Source organism: Heterocephalus glaber, unplaced genomic scaffold (genome assembly GCF_053883595.1).
Source record: "Heterocephalus glaber isolate CG9 unplaced genomic scaffold, H.glaber_assembly_v1.0 deba00001124, whole genome shotgun sequence".
Lineage (NCBI taxonomy): Eukaryota > Metazoa > Chordata > Mammalia > Rodentia > Bathyergidae > Heterocephalus > Heterocephalus glaber.
In genome coordinates this window covers 750,929-768,116 of record NW_028258197.1, presented here as the reverse complement: position 1 = coordinate 768,116, position 17,188 = coordinate 750,929, and the positions used below count along the sequence as shown (strand labels likewise).

General features: G+C 34.9%; 1 protein-coding gene and 1 pseudogene across 10 annotated transcripts in view; both read right to left on the bottom strand.

The window, feature by feature from the left end:
* Tanc2 (tetratricopeptide repeat, ankyrin repeat and coiled-coil containing 2) overlaps positions 1 to 17,188 on the bottom strand; it is a 469,601-nt gene that overhangs the window by 165,328 nt on the left and 287,085 nt on the right. The gene's annotated exons all lie outside the window — the stretch shown is intronic.
* Positions 14,897 to 14,982, bottom strand: LOC147828367 (U2 spliceosomal RNA; annotated as a pseudogene).

Below are 17,188 nucleotides of genomic sequence, written 5' to 3'. Positions count from 1 at the left end.
AAACACAAAACAAAATATAAATCAAACAAAGAATACAATAAAATATATATACGGCCATGTGTTGCTCAATATCAAGGATATGTTACAAGAAAAATGTCATTCGGTGATTTTGTCATTATGTTAACATCATGGAGTGTACCTACACAAACTAAGATGGCTACTAAGTAGGCAATATAATGTCATGGGATCACTGTGATATATACAGTCTATTGTTGATTTAAACATTATGCTACACTTACTCTTAGCCAAAAAGAATTAGAATTGAAATGTTGTTATGTAGCATATGACTGCAACTCAGATTTGATTTATAAAGAACTTAAGAGTGACATTTTGTGAAATATAAAGATTGGCATATTTTATGGTGATTAATTTAATAGCTTTAAAATACATTTTTAAAATCAACTGCTTGAAGTAGCTTTTATAATACAACCCTGAAATGTTCTAGTCACTTTGAACCAATTGTGTCCTGCCAACCCTAGAGCTCAGATTTGTTTTCATTTGATCTTTACTTAGTTCTAATGTTGAACTATCTTATTTTTCTATCTTGAATCAAATAAGAAAGATAATTTGAGATACAGGCTGAAAACCCAGTCAGGTCATCACTATTAATATATGCAAGGTTTGACATTCTATAATGTTAATGTTCTCTGTGCTCAAATACGAGAAGAGCTGATTAAAATGTGCTCGACAATACATACATTTTATATTTCCTTCTCAGTTATTTGTGTCAATTGGAAACAGCTAAATGAATTTATCCAAATTGTAGATACAGTTTTTCTAAGGAAGTAAGTCTTTGAAAGTTAGTCTATAGAACTTAAACTGAGAAAGAGAAGCAATCCCGATAACCTAGGAATAAATTTAATCAAAGAGCTCCACACTGAAAAATACGTAGTTTATTTCATTAATGAAATAAATTGAAGAAGACACACAGAAAAAAATGCAAAGACTACTCATGTTTATGGATTGGAAGAATCAATACTGTTAAAATATCCATACTATCCAAAGTGATCTACAGATTCAATGCAATCTCTATCAAAACACCAATGATGTTCTATAGGACCAGAACAAAAATCCTAAAATTTATAATGGCAATACAGAAACCTTGAATAACCAAAGTAATCTTAAGCAAAAGGAATAAAACAGGAGGCCTTATACTACTTGTCTTCAAAATATACTTCAAAGCTGTAGCAATCAATACAACATGGCACTGACATAAAAAATATATATGCAGGCCAATGGAACAGAATAGAGAACCTAAAAGTAAACCCACACATCTACAGCCAAATGATCTTCGATAAAAGTGCTAAGAACACACGTTGGGGAAGAGACAGTCTCTTCCACAAATGGTGCTGGGAAAGTCAATATCCACAGGCAGAAGAATGAAACTTGATCCTTACTTCATCATATACAAAAAATGGATTCAAGACTTAAACATAAGACCTGGAATTACAAACTTACAAAAAAAAAATTAGTGCCCTGATCATAACACTGGAATGGGCAAGGAATTCCTGGACTTGACTCCACAAACACAGGAAACAAAAGCACAAATAGACACACGGGATTTTATAAAACTGTTCCTCATAGTCACTTGAATCTCTTCCATTTCCAAGTTATTTTGTAAGAAAAAGTCTTTGTCATATTGTGTCAATCTCATCTTTCTGTCAAAACCTTGCTCAGGATGCACTTTCTTGGCTTTTCTGATTGATCTCTCAGTCAAATTAACGGTTTTTTCCCTTTCAGCAACCAAATACATATGTGGCTACTTAGAATGTGTGTTATTCAGCTTTGTTTACATGTCTGTCTTTCCTCACTGATAGTATCAGGATCTTGAGGGCAAGAGGAAACATCTGATTCATCTTTGATCACCCTATGCCTTCAGAGTAAGAGTATCCTGCACACAATGCTCAGTGCAGAAATGAATTCCAGACTAATCTTACTTAGACTTAGTGACCTGTGTAGCTATATCCTCATCCTCATTGCTTTGTTTTCTTAATGCTTAACAGACATCATTAAAATAATATGCTTGGCTTAAGCATGTTCATAATATCTTCCTAGCACTCAGGAGGCAGAGGCAGGAGGATTTCTGTGAGTTCGAGACCAGCCTGGGGTACATAGTGAGTTCAAGGCCAGCTTAAACTACATAACGAGACCCTGTCTTGAAAAAGAAAAACCCAACCCTCCCAAGCAAAGAGCTTTTAACAGGAAATCAATAATATCATTAATTAAAAAGCCTTGTTTTTATACAGCAATTAGAGGAAAAAAGAAGAAATATATTTTTGAAATTTTATCAGATTGAACAGCCTGAGAAGCACTCATTTACACTCGATTTAACTGACATGCTTTTTTTAAAAGTTAAGATAATGTATAAGTACACCACAAGTCAGCAGAAAAAAATTCCAGTAGATAATATTTTGGTATAAAAATTTCAGAGAAAACTATATATTGAATTTGGAAGCCAGTCTGAATTATTATTGTTGTTGCAAACAGATTATAGTAGAAAAATTATCATTCTGGCTGACCTGTGTAGGGAGCCTGGAACGATTCTCTGGTTTGCTATTGCTTGGCCAAGATGCCATTCGGCTGTCCTTATACCCCTGATATATAAAGCAAACATTCTGACTGCTGAAAAAATAGTTTTTACTTTTTTGTAAAATCTGCATTACAGTTTCTGATTGAATTCCCCTAGATTCCCATTCTGCATTTACCTGACTCTTTAAGATCCTTTTAAGGAAAATGTACAGCTCCAAGTATTAACAAGTAGATGGTGAGTTTATATTTTAACTGACGTTTTTGTTTGTATGGTTCCCTGATAGACCCCCTCATTCTCACACAAAGCACTGACAACAGCTGTTACAAACAAACATTTCTGCTTTCCACCCCTTAAATTTATTGCCAATTTCATTTTTAAATCATCAAGGATGACCGACACAGCCTACTCTGATGATTTCTGGCATGTCACAAGTACACAATGGTCTTCTATTTCTTTTCAACACAAGCATGCGATAGCAATTTACATTTTTAAAACAACAAAACCCATAGTGTTAGCTCATTTTTTATATTTTAGAATTTTAACTTTAAAATGTACGAACATCTAAATTTATATTTGTAAAACCGAGTTACTACTATAGAAAAAAGCCCAAGCCTTGAGGGTGCAGACTGTCAAAATTCATCCTCAACCACTTTATCACTCAAGATAAAAGTTTTTATGTTTTCACTAAATAGTACTATCCTCCTCTGTGGAACATGGAGTTTGAAATGGTACATGTAACTATAGACTTCATTTTGTAGAGTCTTTATGTTTATAAAAGTCTATAGGTCAATCTATTTGTGTTATATTTATACTTGTTAATCAGACCTCTATTTTAATACGAGTATTTTAAGAAATTCATATTATTTATTTCTTCCTTATACAATTAAGTGAAACACTCAGAAAAAAAGTCTCTCCATAAATATTTGCATATATGCTGACTTCATTGTCCCTGCAAGTACAAGTGCTATAACAATCATGAATTCAGGGTGTTGGGTGTGGGTTAGTGGTAGAGCATGCTTGGTATGTGTGAGGCTCTGGTTCACTCCCCAGTACCCCCCCCCCCCAAAAGGGCACAAGCCATGATTCTTTTCTATCCTTTTAAAATCAAGAGTCTTGTTTCACTCCTTATAGCTCAAATCCTAAATGATTTTTAATTCCTTGACAATTTCTTGTTCATGCCAGAAGATGTAGTCCTATGAAGATGTCAAAGAACTCAGGGAAAAAAAAAGAAAAAGAAAAAGAAAAAGTGATCCTCTTCCCAAGATGAGGAAATTTCTATTACATGGAAAGGTCCATTTAAGCATTCATTCCGCCAGGGTTCTAATGTGATATAAATGGTATTTGTGTATACCATTATTCACCATAATTGATTTAAAATAATTATATAATTCATACTAAGATTAAACTTAAAAAAGAAGGTAAATTTACAAGTTGGATTTGAACAAGGCTTTTTTTTTTTTTTGGTACCAGGGATCGAACTCGGGTCCTTATGAACAAGGTTTTTATTGCTAGCATTCATCACTCCTCACCTTTCACATTGCTCCAAGGGTCCTATTTTTAGAAAAATTTAGTGAGTATAAGTATACTGGATATTTTTCCTATTTGAAACTCATTTCATATTTGAAATCCTCAGTTATTCTTGTCCTCAAGGAGATCTGAGTATTTGATCTTTTGAGGAACCACTTCTATATGCAATTAGAAAGGAAAATATGTGTATCAAAAGATAAAATGAGAAGACAGACCTCTCCCTAAACTAAGAAAATTTAATTTAAAAATGATCTAAGTATCTAATCATTCAAGCTACCAGGGGTGTAGTTTTATCAAATACATAGCCTATGAAAGTGATGGTTTTTCTACATTCTAGAAACATTTCAACCTACAATCTGTTAAATTTTGTAAATAAGTGACTCATTTGGTTTGTAGCTTACTTTCTTGTCTCTCTGTGAACATACTGAAACTAGGATTTCCAGATACAGAAAACAACCCAATATAAACTATTTCTTGACTATGGTTTCCCCTTGGACAACTGTAAATGTTTGTATTATGTTCAATATTGACATGTAATAATTCTCCCACAAAGAGTTTTGTTTAAAACAGTCAATGTGTACTACTCGAAGAGTATAAAATCCTATTTTTGAAGATAGATCTATCTGGTACATTTATCTCTTAATGGTACAATAGCATAGCTTCACAAATTAAAAAATTCTGTGACCTTTCAAAAGACTAATGTTACGGGATGACACATTGTTGGAAAAAAATCAATTAAGATTTACAGGAATAGTAATTTAGGATTATAATTTAATTTTTATTTTTTAATTAAAAAATTAAAAAAAATTTTTTTTTGGTACTGGGGATTGAACTCGGGTCCTTGCGCTTGCGCAGCAGGCGGCAAAAACACTGAGCTAAATCCCTGGCCCTACAATTTTAATTTTTTAACATGGGAAGGAGAATGAGAAGAAAAAGAGGAAGAATACATTTAAGTATGTACAGAAAGGAAGTATTTTCCAATACTTAAATTTAAACAAATGAACTCCAGTAACATAGAGAAATTGCTGTTTTATAATGCTTGGTATAAACACCACAGTGACATTCAAAGCATAGGTCACAAAACATTTTTTTTTGGTAAATGAACCTCATTAAAAAAAAAGTGAAGAAAAAAAACCCCAAGCAACAGACTCGGAGAAAATATTGGCAACCACATTATCTGACAAAACATGTATTCAGAATATATACCACATACTTAAAACTCAGTAAGAAGACAACTCACTCAGAAAATGTACAAAAGGTTTGAATATAAAATTTACTAAGGAAGACACATAAATAGCAAATCTATACATAAAATAAGCTCATAAGCATTAGCAAAATACATGCTAAAACCTCAACCAACCCTGGATTTGATCCCCAGCACTGCAAAACCAAAACAAAAGGAGTGGTGCCTCAGTAGTTGGGAGACTCAGGCAGGAGGATTGTGAGTTCAAGGCCAGCACAGATTACATAGTGAGTCCCTGTCTCAAAAAAAGTGAAAAACAAAACACTCCCACAAGAAGTCCCAAAACCAAATAGCATTTCACAGCCATTAGAAGAGCTACAATAAAAGACAAAATAATAACAAATGGTGAAGGAGATGCAGAAAAGCAGGAACACTTATACACTGCTTTTGGAAAGTAAATTGGCAAAACCACTTTGGAAAATAGTTTGGCAGTTCCTTAAAAAGTTAAATACAAATTTATCATATGATGGAGCAATTCTACTCCTAAGTATCTGTTGAAAAGAAATGAAAATATATGTCCATTCATAGGCTTATGCACAAATGTTCACAGCAGCACTACTGGCAATAGCCCAGAATCACAACTTATATTCCATTTACTGTTAAGTGGATAGAAAAAAATGTGGTCCAGCATACTGGAAGACTACTTGCAATAAAGAAGAATAAAGTGATACTTTCTTTTTTTAACCAAAGATGAACCTCAAAAACATTAAGTTAAACATGCCAGATACATATAATTCTATTTATATGAAATGTTAAAAAAATAATAGTTAGAAAAATAGGTTAGTGGTTGCCTGGGGCAAGGGTGGGAATGAGATCAACATTAAATAGAGATGAGGGATCTTATTGCCGTGATGAAAATGCTCTAAAATTGATTTACTGTGAGAGTTACATAACTTGATAAATTTACTAAATATTACTAAATTGTACACTTGAAATGGGTGAATTTTATAATATGTAAAATATAGCTCAATATATTTGTTTTTTTTTAAAAAAAAAGCTTTAAAAACTCTATGAAGAGATAGATGCTTTAGGATTTCAACTATGTAAACACTGAACTAAGGTGGCGGTAATAGTTTCAATTCTGATTCTAGGTTTATTCTATCAGTAAAATGGGACATTTTTAAGTAATTACCTATTTGCTGAAGTTACTGGGTTAAGCACTAAAATTAGATATTTCGGACAAAGATCTAGTTAAGTTTCCTAGGACAGGAGGTCTAAATATATTTTACCTGTTTTTAAAATTATGGAATGGTTTATATGAAGCTTATAAATCTTAAGTGTGTAGCTCAATTTTTATGTATGTACACACCCATGTGATCACTATCCAGATCAAGATACAGAAAGCTCCCTTAATGAATAGTCCCACAAAAGGTAACGGCTTTGATTCTGTCATCATAGAAATGTGATAGTTTTATTCTTCTGAACTTTTATATTAATATACATACTCCATACAGCATATACTTTTTGGGGTCTGACTTTTTTTTTTAAGACAGGGTCTCACTTGGTAGCTCAGAGTGGTCTTGAACTTACTATATAGCCTGGGGCTGGCTTTGAACTTGAGGTGATCCTCTTGCCTCAGCCTCCGCAGTTCTAGGATTATAGCAGTACACCACCATGGCTGGCTTGGGTCTGACTTTTTTTTTTTGGCACCGGGGATTGAACTCTGGGCCTTGTGCTTGCGAGGCAGGCAGCGGAACCACTGAGCTAAATCTCCGGCCCGGGTCTGACTTATGTTCAATATCATGTCTGTGAAAAGTATCAACTGTACCCAGCATACTGTCTGTACATTTGTTTTTACTGCTATTTACAATTTATTTACCAAATCTACTGTTGATGAACATTTGGTATTATAAGTAAAACTGATAAAAATATTCTTATGCCTGTTCTGGGAAACACAAGCACTTATTTTAAAGAATGATAAAAATATTAACTTTTGGAGGGAGGCAGAAGACTGGGAGGAGAGGAGCTTTTCCTTTTCATATTTTTTGTTTGAATTCTTATCTGATTTATATGTATAATATATATGAATCTTTAATTTCTAAAATATGTAAGTAGGGACCACTGAACAAGGAGATTAAGGCTCATTTTTCTCTTTGTTCTGTTATTTGTATCTCTTTGTATTAAAAAAAACTAACAAGTGTTATTATTTAAGGTAGAAAAGAAAATCTCTATTCATATCAACATAATTGTAGCCTTCAACCAGGCAATTCTTTACCTATAATTCTGCAAAAGAGTAGAAGCTTTTCACTATTTTTACTAACTCCAAGGTTTCCTTCTCCAATCTACTCTATATAGATGGACATAGTCATTTTTCTAAACTGAAAATATGGTAATACAGTTCTTGCCTAAACTTCTTAAAATATTCTCTACTGCCAAGATAAAAATCCAATACTTACTATCAGAGTATATAAGGTCTTTTGAGTCACTTTCAACATCCTCTTCTATCATTCTTTCCATGTACTCCATGATCCAGTCATGCGGAAATATTCATTATGTGCCAAGTTTTTAACCTCTTGGTGCTTCCTCTTTCCTGTTTGTCTTCCTTCTAAGCTCTTATGTGTAAATTACTATCATATCACCCCAATCTTTCCGTTTGAACTTAAGTACTTCCTTCTATGTGTTCCTACAGTACTTTATAAGTTACTGTATTATAGCATTTATCACACTGTTGCTGAGTATGTTATAAATAAGAATGCATGTCAATTAGAATTTTCTCATGTAGCTTTTCTTAAAATTTGTATCTTAATATCTGCTATATCTACATCAATCACTGTTCCAGTGGATATGCAAAAACTCAGTGAAGTACAATTACAGCCACAAATACGTTGATGCCTGTAAGTAAAGTTTTTAACTGGTAGTTAACAAAAAAAAAATACATCTTTGAAAGGAGTAAGTTTAAAAGTTTGAAAAATTGATTAATTAGGTGACAAGGCCCTAAAAGTAGATCACAATTAAAAAAAACTTTTAGTAACTAACCAGAGTATCAGTTCTTGTAAGATGAAATTCTAAATAAACTAAAATTTTATAACTCAAGAAAATGCTCTTTGCCTGGTAAGTTGTTTGCTTTGTAAAACTTTTTTTCTTCGTTAAAGACTAGAGAAGTAATTGGCAAATTATTAATACTTCTGATAGTGGTCATATGCATTTTTGGGGGAAGTAACAGTGTTAGAAAGTATTAGAGAGTGAGAGGAGAAGCATATTTGGTCAGTTAATATGTGAGTCTTAGACATAATTTTGTAAACCCTAAGTTACATAGAGTGAAATAATGAAACTTTGACAGATATTTCTATTCAAGAAGGAAAAAGCATTTTATAATTTATTCAGTAAACTAAAGGAGCCCAAGAAAATATTAGAACAAATACATTAAGAGACTTCTTCACTACCTTAATAAATTAACATAATTCTTTGAGACTAAGTACAATTAGCTCAACCCAATGAAAGCTCATATCTCTGTCTCTTACTAATGCTCAAGGCCTTTCTTATATAATGGAGCCAGAATTATCTTAGAAATAATTGAGACTAGACAAAAAAAGTAAACTGGGATGTACTTCAAAACTGACTAGCTATATTTCCTAATTTATATACAAGCAAATGCTTATACAGTTCCCTTCTGGAAAGATAATTTGCTTAACACTTAAAGTTACAGCATTCTAGGATTCTAATATGACATGGTAGCTGGAGATCAATGTGTTTAGAAGAACCTAGGAGAAAATAATTGCTATCATTATATAAAAGTGAATAATCATAAAGAAAATGAAAGTTTTGTGTAGTTATTAATCTTTTAGATGGCCCATACCCCCATAATCATACCTGTTAACAGACACTGATTGTTTACCAGAGGGAAGAACAAAATATAATGGAGCAGAATAGGTAGGAAAGAAAGCTGGGAATGGCAAGAAGGACTACATTATTATCTACATTATTATCTGTAAAAACAAGTAATTATATCTGGGAAATAAGAGCTCTTAAGTACAACAAAAGATTTATTATCCTGCATCAGTGAGATAAATCTATCTAGGCATTCATCAGGAAAGTGAGAAAAACAAACATAACTTTTATTTCATACTGTGGATAAACTCCAGATGATGATGCATTTTGAAAATGTCAGAATGTCTATTTCTGCAAAAGCTCCTGGTTTGAATTATTAAATAGCAACTTAGCTTTATTAAAAATATCTCTCTGACATCACTTTTGAGTCGCTGTTAAAGAATAATGACTCCATATTTTAGTCACTTAGTTTTCTGCATTATTCCATTATAACTGAGTTTGCTAGTCTGAATTTTTTTTTTTTTTTTTTTGGTAGCACTGAAGATTGAATCCAGGGCCTTCACACTGAGCTTTCTGTATCATTCCATTATAACTGAGTTTGCTAGTTTGAATTTTTTTTTCTTTTTGGGAGGTAGCACTGAAGATTGAATCCAGGGCATTCACACTGAGCTACATCCCCAACACTTTTAAAATTATTTTTAAATTTTGAGACAAGGTTTTGCTAAGTTGCTAAATTGCCCAGGCTTGGCTAAAAGTAGTGATCTTCCTGCCTCAGTCTTCCAGAGTGCTGGGATTATAAGGAGTTGCCACTATACCTGGCATGAATCATTCTTTAGAAAGGTAGGTACCTAGTAATTCTTCTCTGATAAGATGGGTAGTATACTGTGAAAATACTGAACTCAGGGAATGAGGAAGGCAAAATTTTGCCTGCCTGCAACTCCTGCAAACTATGGATGATAATTTCTGATAATACTAACTTACTGAAACATGCTTTGATTTAATTATTTTATTTTATTTTGGTACCGGGGATCGAACTCGGGTCCTTGAGCTTGCGCAACAGGCGGCGAAACCACTGAGCTAAATCCCCGGCCCTGATTTAATTTTTTAAATAAAAACTAAAGTTTATTTATTTATTTATTTTTGGTATGGGGGATTGAACTCAGGGCCTTCTCACTGAGCAATACACCTAATTTTTTATTTTTTACTTTGAGACAGGATCTTGCTAAGTTGCTCAGGCTGGGCTCAAATTTGTGATCTTTATGCCTCAGCTTTCTAGAGTGCTGGGAGTATAGGTATGCACCTATACTGGTATGCACCACCTGGCTAAAACTAAAGTTTTTTTTTTCCCCACTAAGTTTATCGGTACATTTTAGGTATAAAATACAGTTACATTCATCATTGGGATCTTGTACCTTTACATGAGTATCTTGGTTATTCTTTTCCCTTTCCCCTGCCCTCCTTTCACCCCTCCACCCTTCCATATTTGCAAAGACTTCATTTCCATTTTTTTCCTTTTCTCATATTTTTTCTTTTACCTTCTTTCCTTTCCCCTACCCCTCTCACTTCCCCTACTCCTTTAGACCTTTTCTTCCTATTACACAGTATCAATTATACATTTTTAAAATTACAGTATCAAGATCTAGGAGACATTACCACAGATTTTACAGAATTTAAAAGGATATAGAATGCATATTACAAAATTCTTTTTTGAAATAAATTTGACAACGTCTAAGAAGTATCTTGGAAGACAAATTAATGAAACTAATTCTGGAGGAAATATAAAATTTGAATAACACCTATTAAAGTATATTCGTAGCTTGAAAACCTACCTATATGACAACAGCAGGCTCATATACATTTCAACTGATAAATTATATCAAATATTTAAAGCAGAAAAAAGAAGGAACACTTCTCCCTTCATTTTAGGAACTCAACATTGTGCTAATCCTAAAACTGGATAAAGATAATAGAAGAAAAAAGTATGAACATAGATAGAAATTTGTTTACCAAAACAAACTATTGGAAGTCAAATCTGGCAATATGTAGAAAGTGGTTTTATTATACGGATGGCGATATTGTTTCAGCACTGGAAGATCCACCCCTAAAAGTTATCATTTTAACAGAGGAAAGGAAAAAGTGGTATGATCCTGTCAATAGTTGCAGAAAAAGTATTGGACTAAATTCTACAGCTGTTCATGGTAAAAGCTATCAGGAGACTAGAAGTAGAAGAGAACCTTCTCAACAGATCAAAGACGTACTCCACACTTCCAGCAAAAATGCCTTATATGAATGGAGAAGATACAATGCTTTCTCCCTAAGGTGGGGAACAAGGGCAGATATGCTTACTCTTCGTCTGTCCATTAAACTTTGAAACATAGGCCCAACTCAAAATAGTCTGGCAATAAAATGACACAATTAGGATAGGATTTGCAAGGTAGAAGTAAAATCTTTATATGTAGATGAAATGATCATCTACAGAGAAAACACTAAGAAATCTCTAGGAGCCCCTAGAACCTGTACTTGAATTTAGCAGGATTAGAAAACACAAGGTATATATAAAAATTCAGGTCTATGTATATGTGCTATAAATGAATTGGATATTGAAATTTAAAAGTTATGTAGGAGTACAAAGGACCTAGAAAAATAAAAAGAGAAAAAAAAACAGTGTTAGAAGACATTTAGTACCTAATTTTAAGACTTCCTCTAAAGCTACAGTAATCAAGGCAGTGTTGCTGTAAGGAAAGACATATCAATCACTGGAATAAAACAGAGAATCTAGAAATAGAACCACACATACATGGTCCACTGAGTTTTGAAAGATTATTTAACATTAACATTTTATAGAACACAAACTCAATTCAAGAGCAGAGGAAAAGACAATGTTTTCAGCGAATGGCACTAGAACACCTGGTATCCGTATACAAAAAAATTAACCTCAACCCTTTATTTCCATACATAAAAATAACTTGAAAGGATCTATGAACCTAAATATGAAAGACTAAAACTATAAAACTTTAAGAAGAAATTATAAGGGAAAATGTTTATGAATTTAGGGTAGGCAAGAATTTCCTAGGGTATGAAAAACATGATATATAAAAGAAAAAAATTGACAAACGAGATTCCATCAAAATTTAGAACTTTAAATGACATTGTCAAAATGAAAAGTAGTCCTTAAACAGGCCATATTTATAATGCATATAACCTATGACCAGACTATAAAAAGAACTCTTACAGCTCATTAATAAACAACCCAATTAAAAAGTAGATGATAAATAGCCAGTACAGCACGAGGAAAGGTGTGCAACACTAGAATCAGAAAAATACTAATTAGTACCATAAAAAGATTGAATTATACATTCATTAGAGAGATGAACTTAAAAGTTTTAAAAGAACAAATGTCAGCTTAGGTGTGAACCAGTTAGAACTTTCTAATACTGCTAATGTGACTGTAAAATGATAAAATCATTTCGGAAAACAATATAGAAATTTCTTGTATTACTGTTAAGAACCAACAGTCCTGTTCTTAAATTTTTACTTGAGAGGAATGAAAACACATGTTCACAATAGATTTGTACATACAAGTTGACTATCCCTGCTCTGAAATTCTTGGGACCAGAGTGTTTCAGATTTTGGTTTGAAATCCACTTGATCTGCAAAGAAGATAGCTACTCCTTTTTTTTTTTTCAAGTTCCTGTCACAAGGAGAGAATTGTTTTCCACCCTTTAACTTTCGGACTATGAGTTTCTTTTTGAATTAAATGTGTTGCTTGTATGCAGCATATTGTTGGATCTTGTTTCTTGATCCATTCTGCCAGTCTGTTTCTTTTGATTGGTGAGTTGAGACCATTAACATTGATGGTTATAACTCATACATATTGACTTATCATTGTCATGACTTTTTCTTTTTGTTGGATTCTCCCCCTTTGCATTTAATTTCTTGTTGCGCTCAACAGATTCATTCTGCTTGGCTTCCTGGGGTTGTGATCCTTGTTGTCTTTTCCTAGGATACTGTCTAAAATTTTCTGGAGTGCTGGCTTGCTATTCATGAAGTTCCTAAGGTGCTCTTTGTCATGAAAGTAGCTTATTTCTCCATCAATTTTGAAAGATAATTTTGCAGAGTACATCAATCTGGGTTGGAGGCTGTTTTCTTTTAGGGCTTGAAATATGTCACTCCAAGTTCTTCTTGCCTTGAGGGTTTGCATTGAGAAGTCTGCTGTGATTCTGATGGGCTTTCCTTTGTATGTGATTTGTTTCTTTTCTCTTACTGCTTGTAGAATTCTGTTCTTTTGTTGGGTTTCTGGAATCTTAACAATTATATGCCTATATGTAGATTTTTTTTGATCAAGGCTAGTTGAGTCCTATATACCTCACTTATGTGTATGTCAAGTTCTTTTCCCCTCCTTGGGAAGTTTCATGCCATCAGTTCTGTGAAGAGTTTTTTGATGTCATCTGCACTCTCTCCTGTTTCTTCATGGACTCTGATCAGTCTTATGTTATTCTTCTTTGCATCGTCTAGCAGCTGCTGGATTGATTTCTCGTGGTCCCTTACAATTTTGAAGCAATTTTTCTTTTCCTGGTCACTAATTGCAATCTTTTATCTTCTATATCTGAAATTCTGTTCTCACATTGGCTCATTCTGCTGTGTAGACTTTCAATGGAGTTTTTATGTCCTGGAAATCTGTTTGCATCTGTTTTATGGATTCCATTTGTTTCCTATGTTGGGATTCCATCATGTTCCTGAGCTCCTCTCTAGATTTATTAATCATGTCTTGCACTATGAGCACAATCTCTGCTGTTATCTGAGAAATTATTTCTGATTTCATTTTTTCCAGGTCCTCTTTTGTTGCCAGTTCAGGGAGTCCAGGTGGTTGAGTACCACAGTGTTCCATCTCGTTTCCCTTTGAGGTTGCTATAGGAGATCTAGAAGTCTGGTTTTGAGACTTGTTTACGTGTCTTCTCATTTTGATGGAGGGGCATTGCTTCTGGTGCCTGCACAGCTCACCTCCTCTGTGCTGGTGGGGTTGGTATGGTGGCCCGGAAGCCTCCTCTTGTGTGCTGGGAGTGGATCACCTCCCGCGTGCTGGCAGGGGTGGTACAATGGCCCCGTAAGCCTCCTCTTGTGCGCTGGGAGCGGCTCACCTCCCAAGTGCTGGCAGGGGTGGTATGGCGGCCCAGAAGCGTCCTCTTGTGCGCTGGGAGTGGCTCACCTCCTCTGTGCTGGCAGGGGTGGTATGGCAGCCCCAGAAGCTTCCTCTTGAGTGCTGGGAGCGGCTCACCTCCCATGTGCTGGTGGGGGTGGTATGGCAGCCAAGAAGCCTCCTCTTCTGTGCTGGGAGAAACTCACCTTCTGTGTGGTAGCGGGGGTGGTACGGTAGCCCCGGAAGCCTCCTCTTGTGCACTGGAAGTGGCTCACCTCCTCTGTGCTGGCAGGGCTAAAACTAAAGTTTTAAAAAATCTAAAACCTCAAACTAAAAATTTCAAATACTTCATATATAAGAAAGAAGACTTTTAATTTGTGATATACTTTATAGACTGTTTCGAATTTTAGATGTGTTTTTGTGTATTTTAAGACCAGACCTAAGCAATCAATTAAAGAAGATGAACCGTCACCAAGGTTCCAAAATAAATTTTTCTTACTCTTAACCTCTGCTGTTCCTAGAATTCATTCTTAGATATTAGGGAACATGAACTCGTGTTTCGGATATTTAGTAGGTTTGGGAGTTACATCTCTTCCCCCTATATAATTTTGGAGGTCTTCCACCGAGATTACTGGTCAGAGGTAAGAGTTTGCTTTTGTTCCATAGGTTCTAATTTTTGTCTTTTTGCTTCATAGATTGTAACTTTTGTTTTATAGGCTCTGGACATTTGTTTCATAGATTCTACACTTGATCTTAGCCAAAAGGCCTAGAAGCGATGTTGTTTCATAGATTCTGGTTTTTGTTTCATATAAATTTTGGTCTTTGCTTTGGCTTTTGTTTCAAAAGTGTCTTAATTTTAAGTTGTGTGTTTTAAATGTTTGCAAATTTCTTGTTTTTCTTATGCATTGTCTTTTGTTAAAATTACATTTTATTCTTGTTTTGTATGTGTTGCATTTGGACTTAGTTGCTTAAAAATGTTGTAAAATGGGTCTCTTATGAAATCATCTCAGATAAAAACAGTTCAGGCTTTTATCTGTCCCTTATAGAATGCCAAACAGTGGTTACTCTGCCAGCTAGTAATTGTCCACTCTCAAAGCAGAGGACAGGTTTCTCCAGTTGTCCTCTGGTGAATCCCTACTCCCACCGACACTAATGGCTGGTGAAATGTTGACCAGATAGGCAATTGGGTTCCTTTCAGAGACAGATCTCTGATTGTGTGGAACTAGCAGAAACTGAGGTGACAACTGAGGGGTCACAGCCAGGGGTACTCCCCGGCGGATACCCAAAGGTCCCTCAGAAGGAACTAGCTCCCAACACCCATCTGGGTAATCAGCAGAAAATCTCCACATCTTGTCCCTATCTGGACTCCTCAGTGAGGTGAAAGGGGAACTCTGTCAGTGATCATCAGATATCCTCTGTCTCAGAGTGATCTGAAGCGATGCCGTCAGAGCCCTTTCTTAAGCCTCTGTTAATAGCTGAGCTACTGGTTTGGACTGCTTTCTCTATTACTAGTAAGACCTCTAGACAAATGTAGAAAAATGAATCTTTGATAGATGGAAGGCTACCTGAACACCCCCCCCCCCCCACCACAGGTATGGTCTTCATTATTTCTGTGAGTAAAAAGTACCTTTGCTGATAGGTTGTGGACTTGTAGAGTGCTATATGGTGATTTTTTTGGATGTTTAACCAGCTTGAGCTTTATTTGGACTTTTTCTCTCTGTTAGTGAGTTAATAACTCCCCTTAAACTTTTCTCCAACTTGTTGGGAGTTCATTTCAGAATTCCTAGTAGTCAGACCGCTCCTCCTTCCAGAAAGACTAAGGCAACTGGAAACAACTGTTTTGTCTTGCACTAGGGAAAATAACAATCAGTAACTTGCATTTGTGTTTTTACATGCTAAACAGAATATGGGCCAGCCATAATCAATCTCTACCAGGCTATATCCATTCTTAACTAAGTTGTTCAGGTCCCTCAAAGACAATATCTCTTGCAGGAAGTAAATGGCAAATATGGGACTACCTGTGTTCATGTGTCTTTTTCTCTCAGTGATCCAAGACATTAAATGAGACCTAAAAAAGTTTTCAGATGACACGGATATGTACATTGAGGTCTTTAGAGAACTCAGACTTATGGGCTAGATTAAAAAGATGTAATGTTGCTCTTAAATCAAATATTGATTTCAAATGAGAGACATGTAGTATTATAAGCTAGTACTACATGTAGAGACAAATATTATCTTAATTTTGGAAGCCCAACAGACAGGCAGCCAGGGGAACAACTGGTTTCTACTGGGACATAAGCAGCTCCTATACAAGACCCCGACCTGCCTGCAAATAAGAGATTAAATAGAAGACATTTTCAGGCATGTATTCTTGATGGTCTAAGAAACATGAGAACTAAGTCCTTCAATTATTTTAAATTGTCAACTATTTATCAGGAAAAATAGGACATCCCTACATCCTGATTTGATAAAAGGAAATACTATAGTTTTTCCTAAGTCACAGTCTTGCAATATGTAGATGGTAGGCTGTTATGTTCCCCCTCAGAAGAGCTTTCTAGCCAAGACATCTGCTCTGATGAATTTTCTAACAGACAGGGGTTATAATATTTCTAGATCTAAGGCACAACTTTGCAGCTTTGAGGTAAAATATTTAGGCCTTATTATATCTAGGGGAGCCCAAAGACTGGGGAAAGAGAGAAATAAATAAATTCTTTCCTTTCCATAGCCAAAGACTCTAAAACAGCTAAGGAGATTCCTGGAAATTACAGGCTTTTGTGGCCCTTAGATAGCAGGATATAGTGAGATTTCCTGACCCCTCTATTAGCTTATAGAAAAACCCAAGAGACAGACACCTGGGGACCTCACTCCCGGACCGCACTCTAGAAGTTCAAATAAGCACTTCTAAGTGCCTAACTACAGGACACCATTTCAGTTTGTATGTTAATAAAAGGTGAGACATGGCTTTGGGAGTGTTTCTACAACA